The sequence below is a fragment of the Gymnodraco acuticeps genome, unplaced genomic scaffold, assembly GCF_902827175.1.
Source record: "Gymnodraco acuticeps unplaced genomic scaffold, fGymAcu1.1, whole genome shotgun sequence".
NCBI lineage: Eukaryota > Metazoa > Chordata > Actinopteri > Perciformes > Bathydraconidae > Gymnodraco > Gymnodraco acuticeps.
This window is the reverse complement of record NW_022990828.1, coordinates 95,222-114,097: the sequence shown is the minus strand read 5'-3', so window position 1 is coordinate 114,097 and position 18,876 is coordinate 95,222. Positions and strand designations below refer to the sequence as shown.

The window sequence follows — 18,876 nt, the reverse complement described above, 5'->3', positions numbered from 1 at the left end:
AACCTAATACAGTTACGTGAATTTGTTGACATCAATTCAGTTGTTTCAGTGTATTCCCACCTACAGTATGAGAGAGAACTACTGCATTTAAAAAAGTAAAAAGCCTCATATCACGTATTTGCATTGTCTGTGACGGGACCGATACTTTTGGTTATCTCCTCCCATGCAGTCTAGAACTTTGGAACTTTTCTTTGTGTTTTTATAAGGGTATTATACTTTTTTAGGGTCATGCTGTCCCCTGTAGGGAAAACAGATAGATATGATAAACTCATGTGACACCGCCAAAGCAGGATGAACCGAACTGCAGCAGATAGGCCTGTGCAGCAGTTGGTCTCAAATGCTCTAGAGCTAGAATTAGCTATCCATCTGCCAATTAGTCAGTCCACATGCCTAAAGGAAACACAATACATATCCATTATGTGTGCTCACATGAGGCAGCGGGCCCCACAGGGTTGTCTCCGTTGCAATTCATTACTGCGATACGCAATCCTTCCCTTGGGGCAGAGCCAAGACTATTACCTTGGACAAACACCGTATCTGCCTCCCACTGCTGATATCACAATCTGTGAAACTCAAGGAGAGCTAGCGGTCTTTCACACGCACTCACCTCCTTCAGCGATAAGCTCCCATTACACCAATGTCATACTTGCACTTGTTATCCAGACCTCCTTCAAGAACACTGCCTACAAGTAGACTTATACTGCCTTTGAATCAAATACGACAGCTCACACACAAGTTGTCACATTCCCTTCTCATCTTGGCCTCATTTGTACTCATAATATTTCTTGTCCATTTACTTTAACACATATGAAAATAGTCGCGCAAATGTGTATTTGCTGGCAAAAAACATATTCAACTGGAGTGTCCCAAAATATCTGTAGGACAATCACAGGTAAACATCTAAAATTCGAAACGCTTTCAAATGTATCTCTTGAGACTTTGGAGGGAGTAATGAGCTCTTGCTTTAGTATATTTGAGACCAACTAACTGCATGGTACAAGTGTTTGTCTACCGCTTTGTAATATATATAAATATAAATAAATAAAACTGCTCCACCAGCTATACACTGCTCAAAGATTGTAGGTCAACTCTGTAAGAGACTCTATGAATCACCATAACAACATAGTGAGGCTGTCCAACACCATCATCTCCGACCCCAACATGTCCTGAACACTGGATATGAATTGTTTCCATCAAATCAGAGGAACAGGGTCCCACGATTTAATAAAGTCAGACTGAAGCACTCCTTTGTGAACCAGTCTGTCCTGACATTAAATACAGAGCTAAATCCCAGGAGGCCGTCCCAAAACATGCATTTGCAGCCTAAATGTATCAGAGAGCAGACTCATTTCCAAATTGACTACGGACATGTTCATGTTTGTCTCCATTTTGAGACACATAAAGCCCTTAAGGCCGGAATCATTAGCTAACAACAACATCAAACATCTACAGCTCTGGTTAATAATTCTGATTAATTTAAGAATGCTTTTAAGTGAATATGAAAAAAAGGATGAATAGTTCAATAGATGCTATGAAAATAAAGGTGTGTCAGATTACCCTTTTCCACCAAGGGGGTTTTAGGCCGTTTCAAAGCGGGTGCTCGGTTGCAATCCTCTGTTGACAACGCTATGTTGCCAAACATCATTCAATTCAGTCAATTAAAACCAATAGCAATGTATATTTTTAGAGCAACATGTATCAGCGGACCTTAATTGTAAGACAGTCTGATAGTGAATTACTTTTTCAAACGGCAATATGTTCCCACTTGCATCGCAGCGACATTAACCGCAACGTCATGATGTGGCTGAGCCCAGTGATACACAACTGTAATGCAGTGTATGAGACTCTAAGCTGGTTTCCTTCACACAGTCTAGGCATTGCTTCAGGATACACCATTTTTTAACACCGTTTCCTGACCGGGCCAAAGGCTGTGAAGGAGAAGCAGCTTCTAAATTCATATTTGACCTGAGGTACTCAGGATACAGAGTCTCTCTGCACTCTCAGATTGTGCACTTTAGCATAAAGAGACTCACATCTGTGTCTTGACTCTGCCAGTAAGCTGCTTAAGTCCAACTTTAGTGGCTGCCCCCGCCCCAGGTAGGGGCTCACAGTCGGTCAGACAAGGAACTTTAACAAACTGAGAAATATAGCAGAGTCAGGTTATATGAGTCAGGTCAGTGAATATTACTTTTATCTTATATAATTACATTTTAAAATAAGGGGCCTACATCTCACTATTTTAAACAGTGTCCTCCTGGGAACAATTTCAGCCTATATGTCACCTGGTTACAGAAAAATACTTCATGGTTTCAGTGACAATTTTATTTTTGAACCTGTGAAAATAAACCAAACTTAACTAAACACAATCGGCTGCATATATAGTATAGAGACAGATCCGATTTCAATCCAATCAATTGATCAAGTATCATGTCTACTTGACATTGATATTATTTCTGATACATTTGGAAGAATTTTGGATTTCTCAAACTTGGGTGCAGTGAGTGCAAGCAAAGCAAAAGCGTTACACAACAAGATTTGTGAGTCTAATCCACAGCTGCTCTGGAGAAAAGTCAGGGTTTTGCCTACAATGAATAACTTGGACAGTGTTGTTTATTCAGTTAAATGTGCAGCGGCAGATAGAGACTGGAAGCGCCGGTGATGCTTATGAAGACGTATGGTACGTTTCCCCCTGGACACACCTGCTCAAGCAGCACAATCTCCTCTAAGCAATGATTCTGCAACATCTTATTTTTCTCCTGCTGCTGCTGAATCTTAATCACTGTCTCTGAAATACGGACCGATGCTAAAGCATTCTAAAAACCTTGCAATTAACATATATATTTTGGAGTCTGTACATCTGTTTTTGATCACCTGACAGAGTGTAAGATTGAACGTCTGCATCTGAAATAACAGTCAGGGCCATTGGAGAGTTATTTTAATGTCAGTGGCATTAGTGACATCTTAACCTTGGCGTAAATGAACTAATCTAAGGGATGTTTTCAGTAAAAGTTGAATCTATTATCACAGATATAATATGACCATACCCTGTATGTTCTCCTGCTGTATTGCTTTACTGAAGACTTAATGATTGACAAAATCGGCACACATTTTGTCTGGTTTAACCTGTCAATAATCAACCAGGAAAAATATAATATGCTAGAATTGATCGTATGAATCAAGTGAGAAAAAGCAGACCAGTGTCTCTAAAATAATAAAAGAAAGTTTTATAAATACTTGATGAAAGTTGGTTCACATTGGAAATTTAAATATGTTCACTGCTGTGCATTATTTCACTTTTTATTAGTCACTTGTATGAAGAAAATAAGATGCAAAGATAACTTGAAATATATAGACATAAATAATCTGTGCAGTGTCAGCGTCAGAACTTTGAGTCAGACGGTGAAATGTTCACCTTTAATAATAATCTGGCTAAAAAACCACTTAATAATTGAGACCAGTAGAAGACAATCATGTTGAGATGAATGTGTAAGAGTGACACTATTAGTGAAGAGTAATGGGTATATTTGCTCGGCCACATTTAAAAAAAAATGTGCAGGAAAGTATTTACTTTTTTTTCAATGAACTCCAGATGTGTCTTCTTCACACATAGGCAACAAGTCTGTGGGAATATATTGTGTCAAGCTTTACTTGAAATACATTATGGCCTTATGTAACATTGTATAAATACTTATGTTGAATACACTGTTTTTAGTGACCACACTAGCTATCTTGTTAGTAGGCTAACAGTTAACTGACAGTCGGCTTGAAGCACATTTATTGTGATTTAAGATGTTACTGCACTGTTAGTGTACAGTTGTATTATTATGATGCTGTGTTTATTGTATTTTTGTAACTCTGGCACAATAATTTCCTTCGGGATAAATAAATTCTTATCTTATCTAATCTTATTTTATCTTATTGACTAATACATTATGAGCATTTTAATGCTTGGCAAGCTTGGTAATGTAGCAGTTAACTCACCTAACACAGTAGTTTGACAAGCAGCCATGGAAGTATACATCACATCACTAGCCATTACAGAGGGGTTCATCCCTCCCATTCTATCTAACATCAGGGATTGTTCAAGGCTGCTGCACCTTTACAATTCTTCCCTCAGAGTGGTTCCTAACCATCAAAGCTGTGTGGTTCAAGTCAGTCTGACACAAACTGAACTTTAAGAAAACCTGCCATTACCCAAAGACTCCAAAGACACCCAATGGCCTGACATGTATCATTTTAGGTAAAGGAAAGGTGGAGGGGTGTTAATTGCTTGAAAACACCAACAAGTGTCAGACTCATCAGAGATAATGGAGCCTACCACTTTGACTCAGTGGGGATGAAAAATAATCCTTAAAATTGCTGCCTACTTAGCTACAAAATAACTCTTTATACAGACGTTGGGCCCCACCTTCCTCCTATTCCTATGCTGCTTTTTGTGCTTTTTTTCACTTCTATAGACCAGAAGTGCAGAAAAGGCACATGTCTACCAGTAAGTACTGTACTGTACATGCAAATACCATGTGAATTATTAAAGAGTTCTTGCAAGAAAAATAGTGCCTTTGTAATCAGAATCCTTTGGAAATCAGAAGAGCAACGCTTTTTTAAGCCCACATTGGTGAATAAGATCAAAGAGTGATTTCAAAGGTGCTGACCTACACACTGTTCACACTGTCTTTCATATGAGAGCTGAGAGTGGAGGCAGGTACAGTGCGCAGCACGGGGAAGCTGGTTATATCAGCACCCAGCTGCAGAGGAGAAGACCCCCCCACAGCAGCACTGAGGACCTTCACATCTCTCTGCAGCTCCATCAGACCGGACGCTCATCACAAGACGCCATGTTCCCAGTTGTGTTCTTATGCTAAACACACTTCCCTCTCCGGAATATGAACGGCAAACAAATGCATTAGCCGCCCTTGAACGGTCCCCCACTGTTCAGTGTTTGAACATTGTAGTACTGCCAGCGCTAATCATCAGAGTGAAGCCAGAATGGGAGCACATTATCTGCACAGCAACAGCAACAAGACATACAAGAGAAAGCTGAAAGAAACACAAGGCCTTTCCTTTTCTTAAAAGAGCAGCCTGGTTACAGACCTCTGGTCTCCCACCAACACTTCGTTATTAATAATTCTGCCGTTGTGCTGATTAAACAGCTGCGTCCCCGCTTGAAAAGAAACGGAGCCTTGTAGGCGGGATAAAGACAGGGGACATGAAACATGGTGGCACAATAACCACACATGTGGCAAAGGGAGTGGACACAATTGTAAAGCAGACACTGTTTAAGTCAAAGGCAGCTTTCTTTAGGACATTAAGGTCTGTGTTATCTTAATGTTTTATATATATATATATATTTACAGAGTTAACTGCTGAAATAAACCAACACTGCTACAGAGCACTGGAAATGAAGTGGCTGCTCTAAGTATGTCGATCACATCTAATTGGTTAGAGCACACAGACATTGGCTTGAACTAATTGAAGAATAAATACTCAGGTGAGAACATAATAAATAAATCAGGCTGTGTATCACTTAGTATTGCAGTTCAGTATATCTGTATAACTGTAGAATGTGCAGCATTTAGGATGTCTCCTTTAGGGTGCTAATATCATTTATTTGTAGGTCTATGTCAAAGGTGCACAATCCCACACTTGCTGTACCAGCTACACCACTGAAAGATGGTACATTATAAATGATTACCTCTAAAGTAAGTAATACAGACTGTTGGGGTTTGTATATATCCTGTGAATATGGGGCTAACAGTGAGACTTACCATTTTGGAATAATGTACTAAACAAAACTCACATTCAATGTTGTTATACTGTAGATTCTTTGAAGCCCAAAAACGCACTTAATCTTAAAATGTATACTGCCCTCGCACAACAACCAGGAAGAGGATTATCTCGTTGCAGAGAGATCCCACTAGTTCTGCCTTCTGCCCACCTCTTGTATAACATCAAACTGTAGTTAACATGAACAATGTATAACATGTTCTCCATAGAGGCAAGTATTGAAATGGAGAATGTTTAATAAGCCGGTAGATCACCATGTGTATCCTGTTGGCCCTGTCACTGTTCGACACAGCACGCTTTGAAAGCCATAACATATACAACTTGCTAGAGTAATTGAATCATTAGTATTTATCAATAATCCTATTACCATCCTCTCTCCTTCTACTTGATATATCGCAGTCATTTTGCAATGCAAGGCAGTACATCAGCGGTATGAGTACAATGTAACAATGAGAGTGTTTGGCTCCATGCAGCATCCTGACGTGCCTGCTGTGCTGTGGGATTGAGAAACAGAAATGGGTTCATGTTAAAGATACGGTATCTGTTTTCCTTATGGATGCATGAAGAGAGGTAGACGCAGCGTGGAGGCGGTGACCTGTTCATTCCTTTGAAAGTCTCCACTGAATAAACTGAAACGCTGACTTTAATGCAACATGTGCACTTGCCTTTTTGGTGCCTCCAATCTGTGGCAGTATTATAATAAAAATAATATATTTTATTTATCAAGCGCTTTGACAAGTGCTCAAAAACGCCAAGTCCAAAACCAAATCTAGCTCACATAACAACTTGTAACACTGGTACACAACATTAATCACAAAAACAAACACATTTAAAGCAAATATTAGTCTTGTAAAATATGTTGACAAAAATATTTTTCGTAACCCCCCTAAAACGCACACAATTATCTTATCTGCAATTACAATGTTAACTTTATAGTTCTTTAATAAACTAGTACAGCATCAACATCTGAAGCTCTAAAAGAACATCCAAATGATTCAAACAAATGACATCACGTCCAGTCTTGACTCAGAGGAATAAGAACTTGTGATTCGCCTTTAAGCACATTCGACATCTTTCATCCCAAAACATACACTGATTTACAGACGTATCTTTCCCAATGTAAGTCAATAGGAAAAAGTATTTTTGGGACATTGTGGACGGACACTGAGTGTAGTACTACCATTTGGCGACTATGAACATGTATTTCACTTCCTGGGGGCTGGGTTTTTCCCACCTTAAGGGGAAGTAGTTAGGAAATGTGCTTATAATGATACAAAAGTTTAGAAATCCAGGTTTTTGAAAAAATAAAATAGGGGATGGGAGGATTCAGTTCTTCATGTACTGTATGGATGAATTTCAAGCTTGTGTGTGAGTGTTGTAACGTGTGTAAATAATTAGAACAAGTGCTTCTGAATGACTTGTTATATGAAACTATTCACTTAAAATAATGCAAACTCTCAGATCATAAATAAATCATTAATGACACATTCAGTGATAAAATAAGGTTGGCGTTTTCCATCTAAATTAGATCTTCAATCTCTACGTTAGCTGTCAACACCCCATGACACTTGGCCAAGAAAAGCTTTGTGAAAGAGAGTATAAACAATGTATTGATAACTTGTGGAGCGTCACAGGATGAGTTCTGGGGGCTCGGCTGACACACTGACAGCTCTCAGCGGATCCTCCTCTACTCAGCTCTGAAAGCTGTCAGATGAAAAGGGAACCTGCACCGCGGCTCTTCTGAGAGGATAAACAACACAAAGCAGCTCAATAAATCCTGATGGAGCTCTGGCTATCATCCAAATATCCCTGTCACAAATATACATGTCCTGTTCCTCTGCTCTGCGTCCCTTTCCTCATGCTACAAGATAAGAAGAGATAGTCCTTTATTCATACAAATGATACCCATATCTGTGGCAGGTTGAAATATGATACAATAATAGCCTGCATTATAAGTTGAAGGACGATTAATTTAATGGTGATTAAAATATGTTATAAGGTTAAAAAATAACATTTTGTATTATACATACAAAGATTGAATACAACTATGAAATTGGGTAATGTAGTTAAAATGTTTGACATACTAAATGTCTAAAAGTGTTGAACTGTTATCTACTAGATAGTCTTAATCCGGAGATTGATTGCTTTTGTCTCCGCTGACATACCTGCTGATTAGCAGTATTCATTTAAATTAATTTCCAAGTTGTTGTTGATGAATAAACACATTTAATGTGGTTTTAATTATTCCTTAACATGTCAAGCATTTTTAAGAAGGTTTCTGTGTGATTTTGATTTAGTTAGAGTTAACTTTTGTCAAGTTTAGTTCAGTGTGTTAGCGGGTGTATGCACGTTTAAGCTAGGTTATTCTTATGATCCTCCCCCCCATAACGTGTCACATCCATTCATGTTTGTTGACAGAAATCTTCCAAAAGACGGTTTGGAAATCAAATTGTGAGTTATTTATTATTTGACATGTTTCTAGCAACAAATGCTGGAACTGTCAAGTGGGAAGAGAAGAAGAAGAAGTGATATTTTTCTCTAAGCTTCCTCACCCGAACTCGCAAAATGTCCAGTCACCAGAACAGCGTAAAACAAGCGCAGCCAATTGCAGTAAGTTTTGTTTGCTGTGGTTAGGCTGACGTGACCTCAATCCGCCGCCGCGCCGGCTGCCGACTTAGATCATGGTGGTCTCGGTCTGTAAGAGCCTCTCCTCATCAGGTCCGGCTTAAGCCTCATACACACTGCCCATCAGTGGATTAGACGGCTACTGCTTGCACACGTCTGAAGCGTTCTGCTCTCACTGAGTCATGCAGCTCTTCACAGACCCAAAACATCACCTGGAAAGCCTTGAGTTCAGAGTTTTGGTAGAACTCATCCTCCTTAAAACCTAAGCTCTCAAATCCAGCACTCTGTGGAGCATTAGGGTTTATCTCATAAGTCCTAAACGGAAAAACGTTGAAGTGTTGAAGTGTTAATGGAATTAAAAGCACTTTGAAGTTCTACAACATGCAAACTCAAATCTCATCCAGGAAAGTAATGATCGACTTAGAATATTCCAACGTCTACTTAAGCACTTTTGATTTGTGTTCTCATAATGATGAGCAGGTTAGCATTGAAATGAAGGTCTTTTTTTCTACAAAGTTTTGCCAACATCAGCTTTTACAACTTTTCACTTACCTGCTAACTGGGGAGATGTGATTGCATGGACACAGCTTTACAACAGAAACAGAATCCAAGGCCATCTGTGTAAACAGAAAAACATTAAGATCAGTATTTAAATAAGTCCAGTTTCACAAAAAAAGCTTCACTTTGCCAAGAATGTGTGTTATCTTGTACCCATTGTAGATAATTGTAGTTTTGAACACTTAAAAGGGTTTGAACATTATTTTTCAGTTAAAAAATGTGTTATGATGAGCCCTTCATTTACTGAATTTCAAATGAATCTATGTAGGATTTAGTTTTCAATAATGTAGATATCAGTTAGTGCCTTGGTGTGTCCAGATGAAGGGCCTTTTTCTGAGCTGCAACATCCTTTATTGAATTGCCTCCAATGAAGACAGACCAAATGCCATCCCATGCTGTCGCCTTGAGAACTAAATATTTTTTCTGAGCGCTCCTGCTTTTGTATGTGTCTGCTCAGAGCTACTCAAGTTGAAAATATCTCAACTTGGTGAAGTAACGGTAGATAAATGGAGGAAAACCTTGTGATGTGTGCCATGTTTTTCAGACAGAAATGGTCATAACAAAGGGTGAAAAGCATATTTGTTTGAGCATATTGGCAATGGACCCTGATTATTGGCTGAAGGTGAGTGTTGTACTTTTATCTCCATAAGTTTGAGAGGAAGTTTCTTCCAATTGGTGTTCATTGTGAAACAACGATGTCACAAAAACTAGCACAAATAGATAATAAAAGCAAGGGGGCTGTGAGGAGGCACAAACTCCCTCACCATCAATGTTCATCATAATTGTATTTATTTCATTTAAGGTTTCTAATACCAATGTACACAATCATGATAAGAATCCCCATGTTCTGTGTTTCTGTTCTGGAGGCCATCTTGTGCCAGCGCTCAAAGAGGAGCCTCTAAAGTCCTCCTTATACTGTATGAGCTGTATGAGTAGGTGCCTAGGTGGAGTCTTGGATGTTATTGGTTGGATAATGTGTGATGTAATGTTTGCCAATTAACTTAAAAACGATCAGTTTTGTGCGGATATTGTTTATTTTTTGAAGGTACAATATTTTTTTAAATAATGATTTGATTTAGAACTTTGTTTAACTGTTCACTCTCATTCATGACCTGATTGACCAGATTGCATTAGGATGTTGGGCTGTCTGTTTTAAATGTGACTGGAAAGAGAGGGGGGGGGGTTCCTTTTGTTGGTGAAGGAGCAGCACCAGGCCTGTTGTGAAAAGGCAGATTGATATGTCTGTAAAACAATATTTTTTTGTTGAAGGCTAACAATAAAATGCCAATTTTATTTGTCTCCAAGAAAACCCTCTCCCCAATTGTAAAGTACTGGGAAAAATGTTTTATGAAACCACATGAGAAAACATGTGTGCGGTGGTTCTGCGCAGCGCTCTCCCAGAAGAGGCCCCACTGGGCCTTGATGAGCACATTGTGAGAAGGAAACATGGGAAGTAAAGCGACAGAAAGAATTGAGATGTAATTGAAGTGTGATCAGTAAGCAGTGGATAAGCTGAAGTGTCTGTGTAAGTGTAATCACAGATAACAGTTGCACTCTGTTAATCAGTACGAGATAATAGCAGTTAAAGTGTCAGCTGATGTGTACGCTCTCAGAAATACAACAGTGAGTCAAAGCTGAACAAATGAGCTGCTCTGAAAAATCTATTTACACTACAAACATTAATTGGTTTTATATAACTCAGACGAACTGATTGGTTTGATCCCCCCCGATAGCTGAAGGTGTAACGGCTATAATACATTTAAATTAATATAACTAATTAACTACCTATAAAATATCCCAAAAAGTAAAACATCCTTTTAAATTGTCCCATAGTTAACATCTTAGGAATCACAGCTTATTATATTAATGAAAACTAGAGCAAAAATAAATATAATATAATACAAAAACAACTAAAACTGGGCTTTTCTTTCCTTCTTTTATCTGTCTCTCCTACTCGTTCTCAAACAGATCAGAACCACACAATTTAGCTTGAAAATGTAACCATTTTAAACTATTTGCAAAATTCATTTTACAGTATGTGAAATGACTTATCAGTTAATCATCTAATTGTTTCAGCTCAGACGTTATGGCTACAACAAACAGTTTCCCCACAGCCCTGCTGAAATGTTGTAATAAAATAAACAATAACTGTTTTAGAAGAAAGAGATGTCATTGGTTAAGGCTACGAAGTAGATTCCATGTGAGGTGGCTTTGAATCCCTGAACCGTCTGGGAAACGTAATCATGCAATAACATACTCTGAATGTGAAGCAGTGGCTTTTAAAGAGATGTATCTTTTTTATGAATGTAGATTTTCTCAATATTATCAATATAATCCGTGTGTAAACGTGAAACACCTTTCACAAATGCAAAAAAGACTTGCCAACCCACAATGAGCAGCAAAATGATCAGCAAATATTCAAACAAATTCCACAAATGAAAAGAAAATCTGTTGTTTATGGATCTCAATTCTCTGATTATACTTTGAAAGAAGGTAACTATACGTCATCACCGGAACAGTTTCATAACTTCACTGATGATCAGCGTTGATTTCTGGTTGAATGTAAATCATTAGAGGGTCGATGTCAGTCTGCAGCAGGCAAACACTGAAACTGGTATTTCCTTGGCTTGTTAGTGTTATATTTGAATGCATTATATATATTTTCTACTAGTTTTGTTTGACGTGCAAAACACAACGCAGCTCTTAGGTATTATCATTTTTTCCGCTTGGTGCTGATTCTTTGTTTTCATCAGAAAGTGGCCAGGCAGTGACGTAGCTCTGATCTCATCTTTACCGCTGCTAAGGCAATCTGAACAGAAAAGACCATGGAATACTTCACTACTTTGAATGTACACTTTTGTATTTGTGGACATTCAAATCTTAAAAGTGAACAACAACCAAAACAATAGTCCAAAAGAGGGAATTAGGTTAAAGACAAAGAGATCTGGAAGAAGAGACATCAGCAGAAGAAGACAGACGGACAGGAAGTAAACACTAACGGGAACAGCAGAAGAAGACAGACAGGAAGTAAACACTAACGGGAACAGCAGAAGAAGACAGACAGGAAGTAAACACTAACGGGAACAGCAGAAGAAGACAGACAGGAAGTCAACACTAATGGGAATAACAGAAGACGTACACAGTCTGGGGTTATCTTCATTATGCCGGTAGATTTAAACAAATCTTATTACATCCCTATATGTTCCTTGATTTCTAAGCATTGTATCCGCTCTTTTTGCTATACTGTTCCATACATATTCCTAAACATACAGAACAGCTCAAACGTCAGCTTGTACTTGTATCCAGTGGATATTGAAGTATGACAGATCTAGCAGCGACAGTAGATAGAATGCTTCCCAGACATGCCATTCTGTGTGCTGTATCTCTCCCTGTCAGCGTCTATATATAGGTCTTCAGCGGGGAAATGAACAAACATCAGCGTGATGTATGCGTCTGACAGGGCCACACTGCGTCACTCAGGTGGGTTGACACTGCTGCCATGGCGACGGCATCCTCACCCTATACCTGTCAGCCTCTGAAGACGCTTCAAAAGAGCTCAGGCAATTTAAATATAAGTAAACATATTTTTATAATGCACATTACTGCCCTATTACCAAGCTGTCATCATGTTGGACAACATGTCCCGCCACCTACGAAGTGAGTTCAATAGAGCCAGGGTTTCTTTGAGTTAGCTGGCTCGATTAAAGGTCACCTATCATGATATTGTTAGGCATATATTATGGGTCTCAGATATATAAAAAACATGTCTATGATGTGTTTTGCTCAAAATACCAAACAGATCATGCATTTCAGACATCCCTCATATCCTTCTATTTCAGCCCTGTTATAGAAGAGCTGATTCTGTGTCTGTAACTGCTAGCCCCGCCCCTTTTGGAGCACGCAGGCACACTATGAGCTGCAGAGGGAAGAGAAGGCTGATAACTCAGCAGATTCTCTAAACGCCATATTATGTTCCAAACCACATCAAGGATTATTTCTGAAACAATATGGAGCTCAAATGCTTTTTCTCTCGTGGGTTTACCACAAGGTGAGTTCCTTTTTTTATTTCCTGCTTCTTCACACTACTCTCTCCAGTACAGGTTAGCTCTGAGTGTTAGCATGCTTGCTAATGTAAACAAAGACCATATTACGTCCAAAAACACATCAAGCATTGTTTCTGACGTTTCTGATAAGGACGTGGGCATAAAGGCAGCCCACATTTTAGTAATGTCGTTTTTTTTTAAATGTGAATATTGTATACCTATACCTGCTATTCTGTCAGGTATAACACAGCAGTTACCAGTTTGGAAAGTATTTCTTCCTGACCCAACCTGAACTTGTAGTTGACAATCCAATTAATTTTTCATTTGTTCCACAACAAATGTGTCTCTAGTTTCCAGTTACACTATATGTTTGCTTTAGGTCAGGTTTCCTATTCAGAATTCCACACCAGTGAGGGCTTAGGGCAACCTGCAGGAAGCAATAGAGCTCAGTGCAACACAGTACTTCAAGATAACCTCAGACATTTCACCGCCAGCCTTTATTGTACAACACGTAAATATGACCACTGTTAGTCAACATATGAGTTGTACATTACAACAAATGCACTTGCTGCAGAACCTCCCTCTGAAAGTCCTCGATACATCTGATTAATGAATCCATTTCCCACCACATTACGATTTAGATCAAGTCTGACATTTTTCTTGCCTCATAGCAGCTACATTTGCAACATCAAAAAAGGACAAATATTAAGACACGATACAAGGATAGCAAACATTTACTATCACTGAAAATAAAACATCCTCTAATGTACATTAGATCTGGGATTTAACTCTGTATTTGAGATTAGGATTGACTGGTGCACAAAGGAGTGCTTCAGTTGCAAATAAGAATTAAACTAGTGCTAATAAGAGAAGTGAAGAGTGATGATTTTGTGACTGGTTGGATGAGCTGATAGTTTGTTTGCACTTGATGTATCTGTGGTAGATATCTGGCTTGGGGAAAAGTGTGGAGCGTCAGACTGGAGATGCAGTTACACTCAGATCTTCACTGCCTCCTTGGCCATTGAATTGACAAACAGCCAGCCGGGAAGAGCACATTACGTTTTAATCTGGGCATGATGCAGGCTGATCATCCCTGAAGGACAGCCCGAACAAAGCAAAGACAGAGAAGCAGTTCAGTTTTCAGAGAGTTTTACAAGTCTCCACTCTCATTGACATTCTTTCATCTCAGTGTATTAAGGGGGGGGGGGGATTATGAATGTTGCTGTGCTGTTTAACCAGTGCCAACTCTATCCCTGAAGGCAAGCTCTCAAAATGCATTGTAAAAAACACAGTACTTCAAATATGAATATGCTGTGTTTATTACAGAGCAGCCCAAATATGCTTTCAGGGGGGATTATGTTGAATTCACATTTCAGGAGACAACTACTAAAAGTGAGTCTAATGAATCATTAAGTAAGTGAAGGCATTATTTATTTTTAAAAGTAACTAGTAATATGTAATGCATTACTTTTTTTGAGTAACTTCCCCAACACTGGTCACATTTGGCTGACGCTTTTATCCAAAGCAATTTACGTATACTTTACTACTACTGTATACCAGACATGCCTACAGGAGAGATTTGCAGGTTGGTATCTTGCCCAGGGACAGTACAATACCTTATATTGACTGCAGGAGCTGGGGATTGATCCTTGGGCTCTCTGATTGGTTGATGCCCATGTTTCCCCTGATGGATGTCTGAAGCATGACTCTCAATGAATGCTAATGGTGCTCTGTGTCTGCAAGATGTGTAAAGAAGCAGCTGTTTGTGTGATACATGTCAGTGGTGCTTCTACTGCTCATGAGTAACCCAACACAAATGCTTTGCTTTTAAATGAACGGAAATTCCTTATAGTGATTAAGATGTCTACTTGCACAATCACCGTATTGTGAAAGACTGTTGTATTGCTGGATCGGTGTATGCATGCTGATCATCCCCGAAGGGCCCAGATGAGCTTTTGTCTGTCAGCCCGCCCGAACAAAGCAAAGACCAGAGCAGCAGTTCAGTTTTCAGAGAGTTTTACAAGTCTCCACTCTCATTGACATTCTCTCATCTCAGTATATCGGGGGATATTATGCATGTTGCTGTGCTGTTTAAAACCTCTTAAGCCCCACGGACCCGGTTCCGGGGCCAAAATCGCGTAATTTGCAGGAAACAACGTCTAAGGAACCTTAATATTTAATAAACTATGAATATTTTATATCCATATAACGAGAAAAAAAAACTAATTTAACTGATCTTTTTCATTTTTTTTGTCATGCTAACAGTGACCCTCTGAATTAGCCCCGAGCGAAAAATGCTAACCTATTAATGCACCAAAAATCACTCCTACTGTAGCTCCCTTATTACTTATCCTAGCTGCACATCCAACACATCGTTTATGACCGTAAAGACACAGAATCTAACGGTGCCCACCTCAACACTGAAAGATACAAACTCGCGACGTTATCAACAAAAACGTACATCAAAACATGTGGCGCTAGGTAGCCACATCCACTAACATGGCTTACCTTGGTCAACACTGGTCTTCAATGGCATTAAAACGATAAAAACGATGGTGTAGTTAATCCATAGGTTAATATCCAATGTGACTGTGTCCTCTTTGAAATGTTCTGATAATCTATAAGCAATAAAACTGCAATTCCGTTTTCAAATATCAGAGCAGGGATATTATGGGATTAGTTTTGTATCATAAAGATAAAGCAAAACTATGAGTTTAAAAGAAAAAAAAACTAAGTCAAGCAAAATAAAATACATTTCAAAAATAAAACTATAAGTTGCAAACAAATCATTTGTGTAATCATGTAAGCTATAAGTATTTTTTCTTTGTTTTAACATAGGTTTTTGTTTGCAGTTCTTGTTTCTTCTTTCTCAATGATCAGACTTTTGCTCTCACTGCAGCTTTCTCGTTTGCGCTCCCTCATTTTTTGTTTGAGATTTTGACACAAACATCCCAGGTGGGCGGGACTTTCAGGGGTGCGTCCCCATTGGCTACTCAGTTTTTGTCAAACAGAGCACATGGTGTAGTCCAAACGATAGCTGGGGATTCTGGGTAGTGTAGTGTCTTCTGCCATCCTTTACTCCAAAAAAATATTTGTTTCTCCGAATCGAAGGGGAAAAATACAAAAGCATTGCACACAATTTAAACCAATCAATGTTGTGTAATTATCAAGGATAATCTGGTGTTTTTTAGTCGATGAGTAGTGCAGATATCACTGTAAAATCAATCGACAGTAAGAGGAATACTTACTTCCGGGTGTACAATTCTCCGTTATCCAATGAGAATGGACGCTCACATTGCCTTTAAGGGCAGCCGACACAAACGAATGCCGTGCTTCCATGAGCGTCAAATCCCGCCGCAGATGGGAATACATTTCAATCAGTTGAAAGCTATTTGCGTCCCTTTATGACGCTGAAGGAGCCTAGGAGCGTCACAACTGGACGCCACGGACACTGACCAAACGTCGCTCCTGGACGCTTAGGGAGTGAGAGTGTGTTGCCAGAAGAGGTTTTTTTGGCTAAATCTGTCTAAAAAGGTCAAATATCACTTGCTTTGCATCAATCTTGATACAGGGTATTTATTACAGTATATATTGTACTTTGGATTCCTAAAGCTTTTAGTCTACCATCCCATCATCCAAGGTTAGTTTTTCACTGTAAGTACAAGATATCTTTTGGACGGACACTATCATTTACAGTTTTTTACCATGTTCAATCTGAATTTTCTTTAAAATAAAAAACATCTATATAGATTCTGACTTTTCTACATCCAACTCACAGGTTTATCATTACTTTAAGAATAAAGATTATTAATTTAACACTTTTAGAAGGGAATATATGGTCATTTGTTCTGGGAATGTCATTGTCGAGCCTGAAACCTGAAAAACAGGCTTGGGGCTTAACAGGTTATTAAAGTACATCTCAAAGCATCCAGAAACATCCTATAAATATTGCATTATATTTTGTTGCTTTTATCCAAAGCAACTTACATAAAGTTATATAACAGACATGACTACAGGAGCAATTTGCAGCTTAGTATCTCACCCAAGGACATTTGGAAATGTTGACTGCAGGAGCTCGGGATTAAACCTTGGACTCTCTGATTGGTTGATACCCAACCCCTGATGGATGTCTGAAGCATGACTCTAGATGAATGCTAATGGTGCTCTATGTGTGCTGGAAGTGTAAAGAAGCAGCTGTGTGATAACATGTCAGTGGTGCTTCTGCTCGCAAGTTACCTAAACAAATCCTTGGCATCTCCAGAATTCTCCTGCTTTTCAATTCACAATAATTCCTCGTTGTTGTGAACTTGTACAATCTACATCTTAATAACATAAATATGTCCGCTGTACTCTGATATTTCTCATTTGTTCTTTGCAGTAAATAAGACCGATCAAAAATAAGATAATTCAAACTTTATCTGTTTATTTATCGAAAATATTGTTAAAATAAGTATCAGCTTTATTGTAGGGCTGGGCCATAATAGATAATAAAATATCGCAATATGTTTCACCAAATACCTCTATAGAGTGAACATATCACAAGGTTAACCAATGGTGCGTTCACATTTTTGCACAATGTATTATACATATGAATCTCTAATGTTGAAATAATGACTTACACGGAAACAAATTACACAACATGTATGATTCTACCAAATGGGGGTGTGTCACTCAAAACAATTACAAAAGACAGTGTTTGGTGGCAAAGTGAAGTAAGTTGGGATCAGTTAGTGTGCCATTTCCTTTTGATATCATTTATAAGGTTTGAGTCCTCCAACTCATACGACCAAATAGGTCGATTGTCCAAGCGCTTATTGCGATCTATAATCACGTTTTAAAGTTTTCGACCTCTAGTGCTCCCGTTGACTGCAAACGCTCCGGTGGGTCGTATATTCACAAATAACCCTCTCTGGAAAATCCTAAAGTGGAATAGTTTGGCCATTAAAATGCTTTCTGATTATATTTCTAACGAGAAGTGTATATTGTACTTTAAGAATCATAATAAGAATAAGATGCACCAGTAAATATATGTAGACATTCATGAATGTCTGAAGCTTTGATGAGTCTTAATAAAGGCAGTAGCTAGCAAGTGGCTAAATAAACCTACTAGACATCATCACGCCGAACACTAACCTCTTTTAGCTTAGCTACAGTATGTGGACAGGAAGTCTTGAGACTGTGATGTAGTTAGTTTTTAGCTTTATGTTAGATATTTACTGCTGGAAACTGGCATTACGATTAAACAATTATAGGTGGTGTTAATACTTGAAGATAATCCTTCTCCATTAGAACATGTCCATACAAATCATTGACAGTGACTTAAAGTTTCACTTCTCATAAGAAATGGCACTAAAATTGAAATTGTTGAGTCGGATATTTCAGAGACGAACATTTTAAATCTGGTCATGAAACTAGGAGGACTCAATGAAATAAAAAAAGGAAGGAAATTGGATGAATCAACCCTTAAACTCTTGTACAATGTACTTGTGTTTTATAGGAGGCTCTTCAGTGACTCCTGTAGTACTGCAGCCTCAACGCTATCTCACTTTACACCTGCACTAAGAGTAGGGAAGTGGCTGTGTGCTAGGACTACTTGGTGGAAACGACAGAAAGCTTTATGGCTCACCACGGAGCAATCACAGCTGCAGAAGAGCTCTGAATCCAGAGTGCAGAGGCTGGTCTTAGTTTAGCACATGGTGACTCCAAAAATGTGTCCTCCACTAAGCAGTGACCTATTAGAGTGAGAATGCTCCAATTAAATAGGTTGAGCACCCTAATGCCTCAGGCCTCTTTGTCTTTCATGCCAAGCTGATCTGATTAGCTGGGCAAAATCCAGACACACACACACACACACACACACACACAC

At 38.8% G+C, this 18,876-nt stretch overlaps 1 long non-coding RNA gene across 1 annotated transcript in view; it reads right to left on the bottom strand.

Annotated features, from left to right (window-relative positions):
* The window catches only part of LOC117557185, a 140,584-nt gene that overhangs the window by 56,371 nt on the left and 65,337 nt on the right, over window positions 1-18,876 (bottom strand). The window contains exon 2 of the long non-coding RNA XR_004570670.1: window positions 8,962-9,026. This is a non-coding gene — a long non-coding RNA (uncharacterized LOC117557185). The remainder of the gene's footprint in view (window positions 1-8,961; window positions 9,027-18,876) is intronic.